The sequence below is a fragment of the Mus caroli genome, unplaced genomic scaffold (genome assembly GCF_978045245.1).
Source record: "Mus caroli unplaced genomic scaffold, Mus_caroli_1 scaffold_13, whole genome shotgun sequence".
Lineage (NCBI taxonomy): Eukaryota > Metazoa > Chordata > Mammalia > Rodentia > Muridae > Mus > Mus caroli.
Window position 1 is genome coordinate 2,832,652 of NW_028227268.1, and position 20,446 is coordinate 2,853,097.

The 20,446-nt window shown below is 51.3% G+C and overlaps 1 protein-coding gene and 1 long non-coding RNA gene across 3 annotated transcripts in view; both read left to right on the top strand.

Moving 5' to 3' along the window:
• The window catches only part of Tbc1d16 (TBC1 domain family member 16), an 83,748-nt gene that overhangs the window by 36,835 nt on the left and 26,467 nt on the right, over positions 1–20,446 (top strand). The gene's annotated exons all lie outside the window — the stretch shown is intronic.
• On the top strand, positions 191–16,906 carry LOC147001362 (uncharacterized). The gene is made up of 3 exons (XR_015044834.1): positions 191–644; positions 9,657–9,842; positions 14,867–16,906. It is a non-coding gene; the product is annotated as an uncharacterized LOC147001362 (long non-coding RNA).

The window sequence follows — 20,446 nt, forward strand, 5'->3', positions numbered from 1 at the left end:
CCCTTGGGAGAGGCTGTGGACCATGGGTCCTGAGATGAGTGTCTATCTCCAGTCTTCGATGGGGCTCCCGCTGGGCTCATGTTTGTTCTAGCGCCTTCCTTACCCTAGAGTCCTAGGAGAGGAGAAATTGACTGTTCACAGGAGTTAAACACAGGACTCTGTTCCGTTTTATTCCATGTATGGCTCTTAGACACATTTCCAACCCTTGAGAAAGCTGGTTTCTCCCGGGCAGCTCAGGAACCGGTAGCCCATGCTGACAGAAGGCTAGGGCGTGGGACAGGAGATGAGGAAGCAGGGGCGGAGACACGGTGGAGGCAGAATGCTTCGTGGGTCACTGGAGGAAGCAGCTGTGTGGATCCGGATTGAAGGGAGCCAGAACAGACAGAAGTAGGAGCTAAAATATGGCTCTGAAGAGGGCAGCCCAGGGAGACGGAGACGGTGTCAGGATCCGTGAATGTCTGTAAATATTTAAACACAGTGAGATTCATGTTTGGTAGCTTAGTCTCTCTCTGAGTCTGGTAGCCGTGCTGGGACCATTGTCAAGTGACAGTCTCCTCCCAGAGGTGCTTCGGGGGGCTTGTGGTTCCAAAGATCACTATTTTATTCGGGACTCCCCTCTTGAGAGATGTGGAAAGACCTCATAGGTAAGGCTGCGTGACCAACATGTGTCCCCATCCATCAATCTCCCTGGCGGGGTCAGTTCTGAGAACGGCCGGGCCACAGCCAAGATCAGTAGTGGGTGCTCAGGGAGGGATGTCAGGGACAGTCACAGGCTGCACCAGGCCCACCTGGGGTGAAATACCTTAGGAGGAGCTGAGGGGCATCTGTCAGGATGGGCAGTGGTCGTGGCTGAGGACAGTCATGGACGCAGGGTATGGCAATCCCCAAAGGGCCCACGTGGGCCTCAGCTCCTTGCAGAACAGTGGTCATCTCTTATCACAGGGTAGGGTTTGAGCACTACAGCCCCAGCCTCCCTCTTTGCCATGCCTCGCCTCGTACAGTAAACCGCAGCAGCCAGCCGCGGTCCCCAGAAATTCTATTGTGTGGAGTTGGCAGGGCAGGGTGGAGGGATCTCTGGGTGCCCAGCAGATGGCAGGCTTCTCCCAGATCAGCAGGGGCCATCCACCCGACACTTCCATCCATTCCTTCCTCCTGGACACCACACCCATTCCCTCCTGTTCTTCCTTCGTGTGGTTGGTTTTAGGGAAAACTAAACGGTCCAGACAGCAGATGAGACCCCTCCCCGCCAGGCAGTTGTTATGGCAACTGCCTTAGTTTCGGTCAGTGCAATGACTCAGAACCAGACCTGGCTCCTTGCTGTGGCCTAGCTGAGACCAAAGCCTGCCTTCTCCTTCCCCATCACCTCTGCCTCCTCTTAGGGTGGTGGTGAATGTCCCCAACACTTTGAGCCAGCCACAGCCTGCCTCTTTAGAGACCAAACAGGTTCCAAACTGGCTTGGCCACTGGCCCTAAAGCAAAGGCCTCACCTGGAGTGGGTGGCCAGCTGAATACAGCCTGCTTCCTATCCTGTCTACTCACCCTCTGTGGGCACATGACCCACCAAGACAGGTCCACTGACTCAAGGGTGCCTTGTCCGGCTTGACCTTTGCCTTTGCGCTTTGCACCCCCCCTACTTTTCTGAGATACGGTCTCATGTCCCAGGCTGACCTCAAGCATGATATGTCGCTGAGGTTGGCTTTGATCCTGCTTGGTCCTGATGGCTCTCTACATAGATTCCAAACGCTGAAATTCCAGGTACATGTCATTATGGCAGGCCTTGTGCGTATGTGCACGTGTGTGCCGAGGCCTACATACATTGACACTGGGTGTCCTCTTCATCAGATATTGCGACAGCTTTCTCATTGATCTGAGAGCCAATCTAGCTAAGTAGTTTGCTCCAGGGATCCGGGTCTCTGCCCCACAGTGTTGGTTTGGAATGGCATTCATCTGGGGCCTATGGATTTGTACTCTGGGCTTCATGCTTGCGTAGCAAGATATTTTACCTGCCTTCAGATCTTTTTTTTTTACTGTTATTATTATGTAGATGGTTCATGGTCCATATAGCAGTGTTAGAGATAAAGAGGAGAGGTGGGAGAGGAGGCCTGGCAGGTAAGAGCACCGTTGCTCTTGCAGAGAACTCAGGTTCCCTGTACCCACACAGTGACTCCCAATAGCCTGTAACTCCAGTTCTAGTGGCCTGATGCTCTCATCTGACTTCTGTAGGTGCCAGGACACACATGTGACACACATGTACATGCAGGCAAAACACATGCAAATAAAATAGATATATATCTTTAGGAGCAAAAGAAAGACACAGACTGGGAAGGAGGCTGCCTGCTAGCACATGCAAGACCCAGGTTCAATCCCTGACACCACCAAAAAGAGATCAAACAAAACACCAAAAAAAAAAAAAACCCAAAACAAAACAAAACAAAAAACAAAACCTGACTAGAGCTAGTGTGGGGGTGTGTGTCTGTAGTCCCGACACTCAGGAGGCAGCCTCGGGCAGCGGGGATCATGAGTTAAAGGCCAGCCTGGGTTCATAATGAGTTCCAGACCCCTGTTTCAAACAAATAAAAAAATAAATAAGGAAAGAAGTATGGAGAGAGAGAGGGGAAGAAGGAAGGTGTGGGGGAGGGGGAGGGGCGGGGAAGGGGTTGGAGGAGGAGGAGCAGGAAGAAATGAAGAGGTGGAGAATGATATTTAGATGGGCAGTGGTTCAGCTGGCCTTGCACATCCACGTTCATAGCCCCGTGGGTCACAAGAAGCAGATGTGGAAGATCAGGTGATCAGGCAGAACAGTGGGCGGGTCCACGACCTGGAATATAGGACCAGGGGTGGGGCTCAGTGGCAGATCTTGTCTGACGTGCCTGACAAGGCCTTGGGTCCCATGGACTCACGCACTCACGCACGCTCACGTGCATGCTCATTATCCACCCTTCTAGGGGGGAGAAAATTCAGGCTGTGAGGATGCTGTCCTCAAGGTAGTGAGTTGTGTTCACAGAGGGAGGCGGATAAAGTCAGGCTCACCAGCTGATAGGAACGATAGACCCACATCTCTCCCATACCCATTCCCAGTCCCCTGAGAACTGCCTTTCCCACCAAGGCCATCCCGGACCAACAATTACTCTTGAACCTTAAGCGTTGGGAAACCACACTAAGCGATCCTGGCCTCCAGCCAAGGGCAGATGTAGCTAGCGCTTGGCAGTGTGTTCAAAGGGAAAGTTCATGGGGGTGGGTGTCCACTTGACCCACCACCGCCACACTGCATACCTGATGGGGGTGGAGGGAGCCGTGGGTGTAGCATGTTCCCTCTGGGTCACTTAGCTCTGAGAGCAGGCCCTTCCCTGGGACCCACTGAGCTTTCAGAGCTCCAACAGGTCAGGGATAGTTTTTTCTCAGTGCTTCTATGAGCTTAGAAAAATAGCCTCTCCCATCACCTTCCGAGATTGGAAATACAATCTAGGTTTTCTGGGTGTGGACAATGGGCAGAAGGCCTGCACTGGGGGGAGACAGCTCATAGGCCTGGGGCCCCCAGTTTCTTAAAGCCTGACCTCTGGACATCAGACACCCCACAGAGCAGGATTTTGAATGGAATGATGGGGAGAGTCACATGAGTCCCCTTCTCCACCTTTGCCTTAGTAATCTTTTCCATACTCTCTGATGAGGCATGAGGGCCGACCTTAGCCTTTAAAGCTCCACGGTTCATTTATGTGTTGAAAAGAAAGTACTTGCGTACTTGTGTCTTGGCTCCTCAGCCTGCAGCCACACCAGCTGACAGTGGGCACGTGAGCCAGGGCTGCTGGAGAGGCCATATGGTCTGAAGGACCTTGATGGTGGTGACCAGGTTGGATGCAGCCGTTGGTGCCCCAGTCCTGGCCTGATAGCCAATCATCTCTTCCTCGAAGTTGCAGATGCATTTGACCCTTTGTGTTTCCAAAGCCCAAGTTTGCAAGCCCCAGATCACCCACACCTCCCTGTGAGGCCCTTGAGGCTTCCGGGAGCCCTCACAGCCTTCACCTCAGTCCAGTTGGGTGCGCAGGGAGCCTGAGACCTTGGCTGATTCAGCGTGCTGTCACTGACAAGAGCCGCCCTGTAGATGGCGCTCATCGAGACTTGCCAGTCGGCAGATGACGAGAGCAGCCCACCCACAGGGTTAGCACAGTGTCCTCTGTGTCCTCGTAGATTCTGTGCCCTCCAATACGGCTGACCACAGATCAGAAATTTCCCGGGGGGGAGAATGGGCTCCTACCGAACACATGTGGACATTTTTCTTGTCACTAGCCTCTAAGTGTGAAGACTGTTTACACAGCATTTACACTGCAGGGGGTGGTATTGGTAATCTATGGGTGATTGAAAGCACACAGGAGGGCGTGTGTGCGTTCTGGACGTCACTGCGACATTCTGTATGAGAGACTTGAGCATATGGGGAACCGAGCCCCACAGAGGGGGAGCCTGTTTATAAAGCCCATGTTCTTAGCACAGAGCACAGCAGTTGAAGGAAATGGGGCTGTGGGGAGCATAGAGAACAGGCAGAGGCTGCTCTTCATTTATCAGGGCTCCCCCACAGCAGGTCGGAATGTCAGAACGCAGCCTGGTCTCACTTGGAGCACATCGCCTGTGCCCCTGATGGTGATGGCCGAGCAGCTGACTCAGAAACCATACCTAGCTTCTCCGCCGAGTCTCTGTGTGACTAGAGCAGTCTGTGATAGGATGCTGCCCCTCGGGCAGCACCCCGGGGGCCCACTTGTTGAGTAATTCTAGGTCTCTGGAGATTGAAGGGTGCTGCAGCTGACCCACTGGGGTCTTGCTGACTTTGTGAACCTAGTTGCCTCCTCCTAGTTGTCGTTTCAGGGAAACTCTTTTCTCTTTCAGTGGTTTCATGGCTTCTCCTTGGCCACAGACTGAGGGTGTTAGATCTTGAGGGAGTGGGGTCTCTCTCCCTCATGCACAGAAGGAGCGCGAGCAAGAGGGAGACTCCCATCCACTGTTTTGAAATCCAGCAGTCTGATGACATGGATCAGTTCCTACGGCCAAACCCCTTGGAGACATGCCCCGCATACCCCCAAAGAACAGTCCCTAGGGTTAGGCCCCGACTCACAGCTCTCTATAGCAGACACAGGAAAATATTTTCAGGGGGACCAGAGAGGCTATAAGTGTGGCTGGAGCCAAGGAACCCAGCCATCTTCTTGAGTGACTCACAGGGCCAAATTGTTTGTGCAATGTGTTGTTTTGGGGAGTGCATGAAAGACTTGGCAGACGCCTTCTTGCTGAGGGTCACAGGCTGGGGTTGGGGCTGGACAGTCACCTCCCGAGGAGTCACTGGGACAGCGTTCAAAACAAATAAAACTATTCCCAAGGATGTATGGCTTCCTCCCTAAGTGTGCACACACTCTCTCTCTCACACACACATACTCATACAAACACATACGCACACACAGTCACATGTGCAAACACATACACATGTGCGCACACACAAACATACACATAGTCACACATGCACACACACATACACACACATGAACACACATACACACACATAGTCACACATGCACACACTCTCTCTCTCACACACACATACTCATACAAACACATACGCACACACAGTCACATGTGCAAACACATACACATGTGCGCACACACAAACATACACATAGTCACATATGCACACACACATACACACACATGAACACACATACACACACATAGTCACACGTGCACACACTCTCTCTCTCTCACACACACATACTCATACAAACACATACGCACACAGTCACATGTGCAAACACATACACATGTGCGCACACACAAACATACACATAGTCACACATGCATACACACATACACACACATGAACACACATACACACACATAGTCACACATGCACACACACATACACACACATGAACACACTACACACACATAGTCACACGTGCACACTCTCACACACACACATACTCATACAAACACATACGCACACACAGTCACATGTGCAAACACATACACATGTGCGCACACACAAACATACACATAGTCACACATGCACACACACATACACACACATGAACACACATACACACACATAGTCACACATGCACACACTCTCTCTCTCACACACACATACTCATACAAACACATACGCACACACAGTCACATGTGCAAACACATACACATGTGCGTACACACAAACATACACATAGTCACATATGCACACACACATACACACACATGAACACACATACACACACATAGTCACACGTGCACACACTCTCTCTCTCACACACACATACTCATACAAACACATACGCACACAGTCACATGTGCAAACACATACACATGTGCGCACACACAAACATACACATAGTCACACATGCATACACACATACACACACATGAACACACATACACACACATAGTCACACATGCACACACACATACACACACATGAACACACTACACACACATAGTCACACGTGCACACTCTCTCTCACACACACACATACTCATACAAACACATACGCACACACAGTCACATGTGCAAACACATACACATGTGCGCACACACAAACATACACATAGTCACACATGCACACACACATACACACACATGAACACACATACACACACATAGTCACACATGCACACACTCTCTCTCTCACACACACATACTCATACAAACACATACGCACACACAGTCACATGTGCAAACACATACACATGTGCGTACACACAAACATACACATAGTCACATATGCACACACACATACACACACATGAACACACATACACACACATAGTCACACGTGCACACACTCTCTCTCTCACACACACATACTCATACAAACACATACGCACACAGTCACATGTGCAAACACATACACATGTGCGCACACACAAACATACACATAGTCACACATGCATACACACATACACACACATGAACACACATACACACACATAGTCACACATGCACACACACATACACACACATGAACACACTACACACACATAGTCACACGTGCACACTCTCTCTCACACACACACATACTCATACAAACACATACGCACACACAGTCACATGTGCAAACACATACACATGTGCGCACACACAAACATACACATAGTCACACATGCACACACACATACACACACATGAACACACATACACACACATAGTCACACATGCACACACTCTCTCTCTCACACACACATACTCATACAAACACATACGCACACACAGTCACATGTGCAAACACATACACATGTGCGCACACACAAACATACACACAGTCACACATGCACACACACATACACACACATGAACACACATACATACACATAGTCACACATGCACACACACATACACACACATGAACACACATACACACACATAGTCACACGTGCACACTCTCTCTCACACACACACATACTCATACAAACACATACGCACACACAGTCACATGTGCAAACACATACACATGTGCGCACACACAAACATACACATAGTCACACATGCACACACACATACACACACATGAACACACATACACACACATAGTCACACATGCACACATACACATAGTCACACATGCACACACATACATGTACTCACACATGCACACACACATAGTCACACACACATACATACACATATATACATAATTACACATGTACATGCACACATACACATAGTCACTTATGCATAATGCATACACACATACATGTCTTCACACATGCACACTCTCACATACATGTACTCACACATGCACACACACGTACACAGAGTTTCAGAGAAAACTTAACAGCATCTGTGTAAAGAGCTGGGGAGGTGACCCTGTAAAGTGCTTGCCACCTAAGTGTAAGGAGCTGAGTTTGGATCCCCAGCCCCACATAAAGCAAGGAGTCTGATGATTCTCTGCAATCGTAGCTCTGGGGATATGGAGACAGCTAGATCCCTGGGGCCTGCTGGCCAGCCAGTCTAACTGAATCGGCAAGTTCCAGCTTAAGTGAGAGACCCTGTCCTAAAAACAAAGCAGAATTGTGCTGAGAGACAGCTCAGTGGTGAAGAACACTTATTGTTCAGAGGACCTGAATCCCCAGCACCGACATTGGGTGACTCGAAACTGCCTGTACCTCCAGCTCCTGGGGAGCTGAAACCCTCTGCTGGCCTCCAAGGGCACGTGCCGTCATGTGCATATACCCAGCACAGATACATCCATGCAATTAAAAAGAAAACAAAAGCCTTTCAATTAAATAAAAAGAATGAGGTGAAGAGAAAGTGAGGCAGACGCCTTACGTCAACCTCTGACTTCCATGTGCACACACATGAAAGCATACACACGTGTGCAAACACATGTACACATACCATGCATGCAGTGTTGTGTTTGATTGAGAAGAAAGTTCTTGCTCATTGTCCTCCAGCATTTTTCCTCTTTCTTTTTCCTGACCCTTGCTTGGGGTTGCCGGGCACTGTAGTTCTTCCAGATTTGAGATTCTCCTCTTCTGGTCTCCCACAGGCGTTAAGTCCTACAGCCTCAGCGCTGCCAAGCCACAGAGCCACCCCATGCTCCTCCCCACAGAGTAAACAAAGTTGTCTGTGTAAATCTCCATGAATGGCCATCGTTCTGCACCAACCCTTGGGGCTGAGACTGTGCCCAGGAGCCTGAGCCCAGTGGGAACTCAACCTGGCCCTGGCGTGGGTTCTTTTCCCCTGGGTGCTGGCTCTAGGAAGCTCCCAGACTGCTGCTCTCAGAGCCAGGCTGTAGTCATAGAGCTGAAAGGACAGGCCCCACCCTGACAGCCTTCACCCTCAAGAAGAGTCAGGTCCTGCTCTGGGAAAATGCTTGCTCATTTCTATTTTGTATTAAAAAGTGTCATGCTTGGACTGGGGGTGTGGCTGAGTTGGTAGCTTTCCAAAGCCCTGGGTTTCATCCCCCCAAGCTACAGGAAGCATAGTATAGTGTTGCACACCTGTATTCTGGCGTTCAGGAGTAGGGGCAGGAAGATCAGGAAGTCAAGATAGTCCTTGGATATGTAGTAACTTTGAAGCTAGCCTGGGCTATGTGAGATCAGGTCTCAAACAACCAAACGGAAACAAAACAAAGTGATCCTTAAAGTCCTTCTCATTTCCTGCTTCCTGTCTCTGTGTCTGGAATGATTCTTCCCATTAGCTGGGGTTGGGACCTTGATCTTTTGGCATTACCAAGTTTGGGACCTCTTTATGAACACACAGTGCATCCTGGGTCACCTCAGGAGCCATCTTGGGAAGAGAGACCAGTTGGTTGATACAAGAGCAGAGACCTCAAAGTCTAGCCCCTCCCACGCCCACCCCAGCAGCAGGGAACCCTGCACTATGTTTAGGCAACTCTACCTTCCAAGTTGGTGACGCTTGCTGAACCCTCTCTGAGAACCGAGAACAATCCAGCATACTGCTTTCTGAGGTGGGAGCCATGCTCTCACCATGGTGGCTCTGCCTTTGTCTAAGATGTCAGGTACAAGGTTGTCCTGGTAACCACAAGGATGGACACACCCTTGATCTTTGTCTGTCAAAGGCAAGGCTGGCTGCAGCTTTGGTAACATGAAGGTTTGCTTTCTCTATTGAAGGATCCTGGGGCCGACAGGCGGGAAGGTGAGGAGGTTACATTGTTTCTCTGCAGAGGGAGTGGTCGGGGTGCAACCCGCATGGTGGCGCTGATGATGAGGGCTGAGGACTTTGCTCCTGTGCTCTCTGCTCCTGTTGGGTTTCTGTCTCAGCGATGATCACAGACTGTCCGGCGTTGATGGAGCAATATTGGCTTGGCTATGAAGACCGTTACGTCTGATTGTCCGAGAAATGAAATCTGGTAACCATGAACAAAACCCAGGTTCTTGGCTCTGAGCTAGGGGGATCTGGAGTAGACAGCACCTACCTTTGCCACATCCTGCTTCCCGTGCAGGGGGACTGCGCCCTAATTGGCATGGCAGTGATGTATTCGAGGGCTAATCAAAACCTTTTATCTTCTGATTATCTTTCCCTGTGACGGATGGCAGGCTCCAAGTACAGTGGAAATAGAAGCAGATTCGGCTGAACATTTCAGAGAAGAATTGGGCAGTTCCAAGGAGCAAGGGATGCTGTCCTGCTGCTGCCTGGCAAAGAGTTTCACTGGGGAAAATTATTTTTCATAACCTTTTTGCTTTCTTATTTAAATTAAGCTTTGACAAGCAAGTTTGGCAGTAGTGGAGGGCACCTAATTTGGTCCCCCTTGACCTCAACAGCCTTGATTGACAGTTTGTTGTCAGGCTAGAAGTTGCACGGGGAAGGTGGGAGCAGGCAGAACAAATGCCCCCGGACAGCTTGGGGTCCCCTAGGACCCAGGCAGAGCCGGGGAGAGCATGCAATTAGAGAGGTCTTCACAGGAAAGTTAATTAGCTACTAAATAGCATTTAGCACAGTTTACAGCGGAAACGCATGTCTGAGGGGGAAATGGAGGGCAATGGGAATGGGTTCTGCAAAGGCAGGCAACACTGGTCTGCTAGTATCTTAGCCAGAGCGTGATCCCGGAGCACGGGGTGGGTGTTCCCCACCTGGCACATGAGGCAGACTGATCTATGCCACCAGGAACTGTCCCCATCACTTCCTGGAACCAGGGTGGAGGCGTTGACTATGTCCTTCCTTCCTGGGAACTGTGTCTAGTAGGTGGGATAGCACCCCTCCCAAATGCGCAGCCACCCAGAACCTCTGAATGCCACCACTCTTTGAAATAGGAGCTTTGCTGAAATGGTCAAAGCAACAGGAAGATGAGGTCATCCAGGACGGAAGTGGACCAGAGTTTATCCTCACAGGATATAGACAAACACGTACACCTAGGGAGACTTGAAAATGGGAGCACTGCCCTGTGAGCTAGGGAGCACCTGAGAGTTGTCGGTAAGCACCAGGAAGCTGAGGTGGCAGGAAGGGCCTTCAGAGGCATCCTGATACTTGGGCTGTGGTCTTTTGTTAGAGTGTCCCAAGGAAACACTATGTCACTGCCGCAATGCTTTGCTTAGCATCTGAAGCTGGAACATTCTGATGGTCTAGAGGATGCCACGGTGGGCAGCTGGTGGGGCCTATTGGGCTACTGAGCCTGATTTTATTTTCTGTTGAGAATAAAGTCACGGGGTAGGGAAGCTGCTCAGTGAGTAGAGAGCTTGCCTACCATGTCTGAGACCCCGGCTCCATCCCCAGAATATAAAAAGCAAACCAGGTACAGTGGTGCATAGAGGCAGTCCCAGTACACAGGAGGACCAGAAGTCAGCGCCATCACTACATGATGTGACATTGGTTGGTCTTTCTTACTGTTGTGGTTGATGGCTTCTGTGTTCACGCGCGCGTGCGCTGTATGTTATGTATATATATTTATGCATTGCATGTGCTCCGTGTGTAAACGTGTGTGGTATGTGGATAGATGTGTATCTATCCACTCGTACACTACTTGTACGTAGTACGTAGTGTACGAGTATACATGTAGGTATATTTGTGTGTGTACAGGCATGTACACACAATTGTATGTGAGGTCAGAGGTCCATACCTGGCATCTCCCTTTGCTGTCTTCTGTCTTTGTATGCTCTGCACACTAAGAGACAAGGTCTCTCGCTGAATGTGAAGCTCGGTAGTCTGGCTAGGCAGGCTGCCAATATGTCTCCATGCCTAGCCTGGGCTGGAGCTACCGTGGGCTGCCAGGTCTGGCCTTTTACCTGGACTCCGAGGCTCCAGACTCCGCGCCTGCGGCTCCCCAGCAGGCGTTTTGCTGCATTTCCCTGTGTTTCCGTCTTATTTTTCAAGGCAGGGTCTTCCACTGAACCTGGAGTTTACTGTCAGCCCCAGGGACCCTCCTGTGCCATTGTGCTAGATGGCCTGTCATTTTACATGGGTGGTGGGGATCAGAATGCAGGGTCTCCTGCTCAAGTGCCAAGTACTTTGCTGGCTGAGCTATCTCCCCAGCCCGCGTATGTGTGTGTGTGTGTGTGTGTGTGCACACGTGCACACACGCATATGTGTGCACTGTGATAATTCTTACACAGGTATTTGTTGCTCGAGGGCATGAACAGTTCCTCTGAGGGGCTATGCCTGGGCCCATGGCACCTGCATCCCACAACACCCTAACCCCATGAATATGCCCATTGTTTTTTATAGTGACTGTACCCCTCCCCCCCATGCTGCTTGCCTTCTCCCTGGCTATCTTTCTTCGTGTCTATGGAGCATCTCGCTGTGTGGTGTTCCACTTGACCACGCCCCTTCTGTGGGCATCCAGTTGCTTTCAGTTCTTTGCTTGTCTTTAATAGCCACGTCTGTGTCAAAGCTTGCCCGCAGGTAAGATTCTTCCTCTGTTGGTTTCCAGAGACACAGGCCAGGGCAGGGCACTTCCAGCCTGAGATGGTTGCCAGGTAACTAAGCAGTTTGAGCTCTGGATGTGGAGAACTGCAGATGTTCAGGACGATATGACAGCCACACACCCACACATGCAGAGCCTGTGAGTGCATCTAAAGCTTTGATAGATAGCTTCACACAGAGGCACACACAAGCTCCCGTGCACACCTAGGGTCGATCTGCCTACCTGCCTGCCTGCCTGCCTGCCTATCTATCTATCTATCTATCTATCTATCTATCTATCTATCTATACACAGCCATGACCACACACCCCAGGCATCTGTGGTATGGGGAAGTGTCTCGGGACACATTGTCTGCTGTAAGGGTTTTAAAACAGCATCCTGAGATGCTGATGGGACCCTGTCCTGGTTATGCTGGCTGAGGCAATCCCATGGCAATCCCATGAGATGCTGTGCGTGCATTCAAGCATGTGTGTTAGGCTTGTGTGTCCTGCAGAGTCACGTGCCTCCTGCTGCTGTTGCTGGAGATGGATTACGAGGGTGAGGCCCAGTTGGACCAAACCCAGTGATGAAAAGACAGGAGTCAGTGATCTCTGGGCCACATCATCTTGTGTCTGTCTGAGTGACCGAGCATATTCACTGTTACAGCTGAGGAGGGGTAGCCCCTGCAGGTGTGGCTGCCGCATGTCTCCCAGGGCCAGGAACCCCCACTTTGTGGTAGATGCCTAACACTGGCTCAGCTTTGCTCAGAGAGTGGGTAAATATTATTTGTGCTTCCTCTTTGCTTTATCTGTTTTTGAAACAGTCTCGTGCTATAGCTCAGACTACCCTCAAAACTCATAGATCTCCTGCGGGGGAGGGGGCACTCGGGTCCTTCTTTTGCATTTCTTTACAACAGACAGTTCTGCGTGGTCTTCTTTGGGGACATTTATGCCCAAGAGTGCTAACCTTGCCCTGACACCCAAAGCCTTCCCTGACACAGGACTTTTTCTCTGTGTGTACTGCAGGGACATTCTGATTTGGGATGGCCCAGGAGCCAGCTTTCTGGGAACCACCCTGTGCGTCACACAGCCGCCTTTCTCTAAGAATGTTCTATTAGCCTCGTTCCCTGTCTTGGTTGCTCCTAAATGCTCTGAGCCAAGCCAGGCAGTATCTCAGTGCCTAGAGACTGTTGTCAGTCCTGAAACCAGCCCAGGGAATGTTGAGATGAGGGTGGGGGGAAGACAGGAGGAGGGAGAAAAGATTCCTGAGTGGGAGCCATTCTTATGTGCTTCGTGCGTATGTGGTCTATAAAAAATTCAACTTGCCCGGTCAAGTGTGTGAATGGATTTGAAAAGGGCATGAACCGGGCACAGTGACACTCGTATGATCTGGGTTTCTTGGGAGGTATAGCAGGAAGACTGCAGGTTTGAATTCTAGGTTACACAGGGAGTTTGAGGATAGCCCAGAAAACACACTGAGACATCGTCTCAAAATAAAAAGAACTTTTAAATAAAAACAACCTTTAAAAGGCAGTGGAGGCAGGGGACTGGGAAGGTAGCCCAGGAGTAGAGCACTTCCCTGGGGTGGTGATTTGTTTGAGAGTGGCCCACGTAGCTTCATATGTGTGACTGCTTGGACTCCAGATGGTGGAACTGTTTGGGAAGGATTCAGAGGTGTGGTCTTGTTGCAAGAGGAGTGTCAGTGGGGGTGGGATTTGAGGTCTCAAGGCTGCTAGTATTCCCGGTGTGCTCTCTGCCTCCTGCTTGTGGGTCAGTGTGAACCTTCATCTATCCCTGTGGGTCAGTGTGAACCTGCATCTGTCTGTGTGTATCAGTGTGAACCTGCATCTGTCTGTGTGGATCAGTATGAACCTGCAGCTGTCTGTGTGGGTCAGTGTGAACCTGCAGCTGTCTGTGTGTATCAGTGTGAACCTGCATCTGTCTGTGTGGATCAGTATGAACCTGCAGCTGTCTGTGTGGGTCAGTGTGAACCTGCAGCTGTCTGTGTGGGTCAGTGTGAACCTGCAGCTCTCTGTGTGGGTCAGTATGAACCTGCAGCTGTCTGTGTGGATCAGTATGAACCTGCAGCTGTCTGTGTGGGTCAGTGTGAACCTGCAGCTGTCTGTGTGGGTCAGTGTGAACCTGCAGCTCTCTGTGTGGGTCAGTATGAACCTGCAGCTGTCTGTGTGGATCAGTATGAACCTGCAGCTGTCTGTGTGGGTCAGTGTGAACCTGCAGCTGTCTGTATGGGTCAGTGTGAACCTGCAGCTGTCTGTGTGGGTCAGTGTGAACCTGCAGCTGTCTGTGTGGGTCAGTGTGAACCTGCAGCTGTCTGTGTGGGCCAGTGTGAACCTGCAGCTGTCTGTGTGGGTCAGTGTGAACCTGCAGCTGTCTTGTGTGGATTGGTGTGAACCTGCAGCTGTCTGTGTGGGTCAGTGTAAACTTGCTTCCATTTATAAGCTGCTTTGATTGTCATGTTTTATCATAGCAATAGACACTCTAAGACACCTGGTAAGGTCCTGTCTCCATCTCCAATACAGGGACAGAAACCAATAGCTGATGACCCATCTGGAAGACAGAGGACTGCTGGCACTTCAGGGATGGTTGTGGCAGACAACAGCTGCTCTGTCCCCCTTGGGTCCTGTCATACTCCTCTTGGCACAAGGGAGGTCTATTCAAGGTCAACTCTCAGGGTCCATTTGGGTCCCAGTTGGGAGGACAGGAGTGTCACTGGAGAGTGAAAGTGTGTTGAGATGAGCCAGTGAGGTGGGCTTGCTGCCTGGAGCTGTGGAAGCCCCTGGAGGTGGTTCTGGTAAACCCAGACTAGCTAAGGAATCTCAAAGCCCTGCTGCCCAGAACTCCTGAGGTTCTGGTTTCTGGTCCCACTTCCTCCAAGAGGGAGGCCACACTGGTTCCTCCCTCATTTGGTCAGAGGAGTTCAGTGTGGTGGTCCTTGGGTACCTTCAGGTTCTAGGACCTGCAGCCCTCGGCCGTGTATCTTACACTCAGGCTGTGGTTTTCCATGAGACCCTCTTCCTGTGCCTCTGCCTGGGAAGGAGGGCTCTGCCTGCCCTGCAGGAGGTGAGGAAGTCTGATGGTGGAGCAGAGGGGGGGGGGTGGATTTGGGCTGAACACCTGAAAAGAAGTTCATGAAATTTAATCAGTGCCTAAGGGGAACACCTAAATTTAGTCAAATTATTATTAGTATTCATTCCATTTTTAAATTGCCTAGGGGAACGTCACAAAAAGTTGGGGAACTACCAGCCCGGGTGGTGATTAGTCGTTTCTGCAAAGCAGTGGAACCCCAAGAGGCTGTAGAGATCCCCAAGAGCCTCGGGGCCAAAGTCACCGACAGAGGGAACTCACCCTCTCAGCCCTGTCTGTGGCCCAGGTCTGGGGAGACACAGGAGCCCTGTGCAGGGCCAGTCAGCAGAATGCGGTGACCCATGAGCCATTCATAACCCTGGCCATGCTAGCCTTTCCCTGGTGGCTATGTGGTACGGCTGTTCTCTGGGGTTTACTGCTGCTAGGTATACCAGCCTGGGTAGGCCCCTAGCTGGGTGTGAAGAGAGGACTAGGGTCCTCTCCTTCTCTGAGCAAGACTGTGATTTGGAACTAACAGATTATCCAGGGCCCACTATTCTCCATGTTTTAGCAGAACACTTCAGCGAGCCCTGGGCCTCAGGGTAATTACTGAGTTTGAGGCCCTGCAAGAATCAAGGGACATCAATGCCATGGCCCGTGTGGAGCGTCAACCTCCTTTCTCTCCTGCCCCCTCCTCCTACCTTGTGCCCCTGGCCAGTGTCATGTGCCAGGCAGGCCTTGACAGCTGTGTGGCTTCATTCTGAAAAGTGTCATGATAGAGACCCAGGGATGCCACCAACTCATAGCATGAAGTCTCCAGCATCCTCCTGTGTTCTTGGCTTTCGATGGCTGGTCAGCACTGGGTGTCACCAGGGCAGCTTCATTCTGCCCTTTCTCCCATTCCTCCTTTTATTCTGTGTTACATAAAATGTCCTCGGTCTCACTGTGCACACCTGGGCTGTGCACACGGAGCCCACGAGAGCATGTTGGTTCAGAGACCAATGTTTGCCCATGTTAACTGCTGTAAAATTGGGTGAGTGTTTTTATTTTGTGTGGGGGAGGGAGTGTACATGCCACAAGCACATGGCATACAGAGGTCAGAGACTGACATAGGCAGTCTGTTCCTGCCTTCTATGTGGGCTCTGGTGAGAGAGCTCAGGTCACCGGACTCACCGGCCTGGTTTTCACCGGTTTTGAGCTCAGGATGCCGCTGCCACGTTGTCTGTAAGTCAGCGTATTGCAAAGACGAGATGGGAACTCAGCCACCCAGCACAGGAGCGGGGTGGGGACAGTCTCCAGACCGAGTGGGCTATTAATTATTTTGCTTTATTTATTAGACGCACTGGCGTCTCTTAGCCTCGATGCATATTTGCAAATGCCTTAAGGGAAAACGGAAAGCAAATGACTCCTGCTGAGCTGGTCTCCAGCTGGTAATGAATGATACCAGTTAATAGCAATGACAGCGTCTCCTGTGGGTGACGGGGCCTTCGGTGACACATATGACATACAAACCAGAGGTACACTGGATACGTTGAGCAAAATGTTTCTTAATTTTCCTGGGAAAGAGGTGAGGTCACTCAGTCGGATATGGAAAGATTTAAATAAAAATGATACCCGAGAGACTGGCGGGTTTTTTCTCCATTCCATTGCAGATGAAGGCTCAGCCCTCCCCTCTGTCCACTCACCCACCCTACAGCGGGGCTGGCAAGGAGAAGGCAGGCCGGGCCTGGTTATCTTTTCCTAAACGGTGTGGGTAATAAACCTGAGTGATGTGCCTGTCTCTCCCTGTCTGTGATTTACACCTTTCATAATTAGCCCTGCGTGTGCCCACGTGGTGTCACGGTAATCGCCGGAGCCGGGATGGTGTTCTGCTGGCGGCGGCAACCTCATTCCCAGAGTGCGACATCCTGTAAAGAGCCATGATTTATTTGCACCCAGCCTCTTTCCCTGCAGACCACACCCCCCACCCCCACCCCCGCCGGGGATAGCCAGGGTGGCTCTCTAGGCCGGACCATGGAAGGGTCTAAGGGCCGAAATAGCAGAATCAGGCCAGCTTCTCACAGATTGCTCCCTGTCTCCACTTGTCAGAAATGACATCGCAAGCCGAGCGAGCGGCACAGGGCTCCCTTGGGACTTCCTAGCACGGGGGGCCCTGGGAAGCATGAAACCCACATGGCAGCAGAGGTTCATTGCTCTGACCTGCCGTCCTGGGAGCAGCATTAATTGTCCTCCTGGGCATGGCTGGCTGAGCTCGCAGGAGCCGCCAGAATGAGGGACTGGTCAGCAGAAAGCTGCAGGGCCCAGCCTCCTGGAGGGTGGATTGGTGCAGTGCTCATTTGAGTTCTTCCCCGCTCCTCCCTGTGTGTGTGTGTGTGTGTGTGTGTGTGTGTGTGTGTGTGTGTGTGTGTGTATGTGTGTGTTTAATTATGGCTGACAGTCTTTCAGAATGGTCAGTTTAGCACTGTGTGCATTTTAGAGACTCTTAGAGCCCCACAGGGCCATAGAGCTGTCAAACTTGCCACCCCAGCCCCATGTCACTAAAAGATCAACCCTTGTCTCCGTGCCCCCTTGTGCCAGGCTTTGATGTTGAAGATGCCATCCTGGCCCAGGAAAGCAGGACCCCCTCAGTAGATGGCAGAGATGTCAGGAAGGTGCCAAAGTTAAGAGTGAGAAGTCTCCTTTCCAAGAGGACCCCCAGGGTAGAGGGCTCAACACCAACTCTATGCATCCTAGCCAGCTCCATCTATCCCAGCCTCTTCTGGTTGAGGTCTGTATGTGGAACACACTAGGGACTGTCTCCCAGGGCCCAGAGCTTGGTGCCTTCACCTGGTAAAGGAGGGGTCACAGAGACAGAATGGCAGAGAAGTTTGTAGTGTGGGATTTGTTGTGACCAGGCTCTACATGTTGGGAAGAGGCGAGTGCTTGGGCGTGGCAGAATATTCCAGCAGGTGGAACATCAAGAGTGAATTTATCGGCAGCAAAAACACCCGAGCTGCTGGGCATGGTAGAACATGCCCTTAATCCCAGTAGTCAGGAGGCAGAGGCGGAAGCACCACAAGTTCAAGGCCAGCCTGAGCTGTAACTGGACCCCGCCTTAAAAAGTGGGTATGGGCTAGTGAGATGACTCAAAGGTTAAGTGCCCTTGAGAGGACCCAGTTCTGTTCCCTGGCACCTGTGTGGCAGCTCACAACTGTCCATAGCTCTAGTTTCAGGGGATCTGACCTCCTGTTCTGGCCTCCAAGGGTACCAGGAGCACATGTGGTGTACGTATATAATGTGGAGGTTACACACACACACACACACACACACACACACCCCTTTTGAAATAATTACTTTTGAAAACCACCCTTGGATTGAATGTTGGGTTTTTTTCTTCTGCCGGGGACCCTCTGACTTTTGTCTCCCTTTCTCAGCAGACAGGCCATCAGCTGTTGGGTTGGAATGCCAAAGGAAGGAATTAGGTAAAACTTCAGCCATCTCTCTGCCTCATTGGCTTAGCCTTGGAGGGGTGCTCTGTGGTCCAGCGGGTCCCCAGGGTGCTGTTGCATCTAGCCTCAGTCTCCGTTAGGCGTCCCTAAACTGGTGTTTCCATGGGATGGAAGCTTACGGCCATCAGGAAGGTCATGAGCGCATGAGGCTGCTTGCTCTCGTTAGGGCTTCTATTGCTGTGATAAACACCATAGCCAGGAGCAGCCGGGAGCAGAAAGGGTTCTTCTGGCACCCACTTCCCCAGCACTGTCTGTCCCAGAGGTAGTCAGGACAGAAGTTCAAGGAAGGAACCCAGAGGTGGGAACTAAAGCCCTGGAGGAACACTGATCGGCTCCCGTGGCGTGCTCAGTCCTGACTGGCTCCCCCTGGCACAGTCCTGACTGGCTCCCCGTGGTGGGCTCCATCCCGACTGGCTCCCTGTGGCATGCTCAGGTCTCAGTGAGCTGGGCCCTTCCACATCAATCATTATTCAAGAAAATATCTCACGCAGACCAATCTGGTGGCCAATCATGAAGGCGTCTTCCCAAATAACTAGATTGGATCTGGCCAACACAAAACTAGCCAGGACACTGTTGCCTATCTCCGAGGAACTAAGCTGTCCACATTCCTCGTTGCTGTGAGCCCACATTCCCTACCTCCTTTTTGTCTTCCCATCTCTTCTTCCTACGTTTTGCTGGCTCCCTGCATGAAGACACCACCAAAGGACACAGACACACCTCCACCTCACAAGGCAGCTTAATGTGGGAGCCAGAGCTTCGGTTCCCCCATCTGAGAGTGGTCACCCTGATGCAGGGGTGGGACAAGCCTGGGAGAGCTCTGTTCTGTGAGTGCTGCTTCCTGTACAGAGAGTAAGGTCAGGGCTGAAGGCTGCTGAGGAGGACTGGCCGTGCACTGACACTGCACACTGACCCTCCATGCTTTTGGCTGGCTATCACCTTGTGAAAGGTTGTAAGAAGGCCATTTTGGGAACCAGCTAGTCACTGCCCCAGCCACTGTGAATCCCAGAAGTTCCTTCGGGTCTCCTCTCAGTCCCTGACAGTTCCATGCTGAACCTGTGGTCCTCAGAGAGTAGACTCGGTGTGGCTGGAACTGTGTCTGTGCCCAGTGTTGCCGTGAGGGCTCCTGGGTAGCTTGGTTTAGGGACACTGGGGACCTCGTGCCGAGAACAGTTAGTTATATATCAGGCAAAAAAGGGAAGCTTTTGTCTCCCATACTTCCTGATGGGCTCACACCCTCTCACCCCTCCCCTCCCAATGTACCCACTCCCTCCCCACACCCCCGCCCCCATCAAGGTCCTTCATTGATCCTTTGAAATCAGGGGCTGGAACTTCAGAGAACATTCCAGTTGCTTCCGCTCTCGCTCTTTTAAGCAACCCTTTTGTCTCACCCATCAGAGGTTCCTCACAGGGCTTAAAGAACACCTGGTTGGGTCAGGTGCCCTTTCATAGGCCATTTGGAAGACGGGTCTTCTAGAAAGGACATGGCTTGCCAGAAATTCCTGCAGCTCAGAGCTCGGTCACCAGGAGCTCAGCCATGCAGCCCAGGTA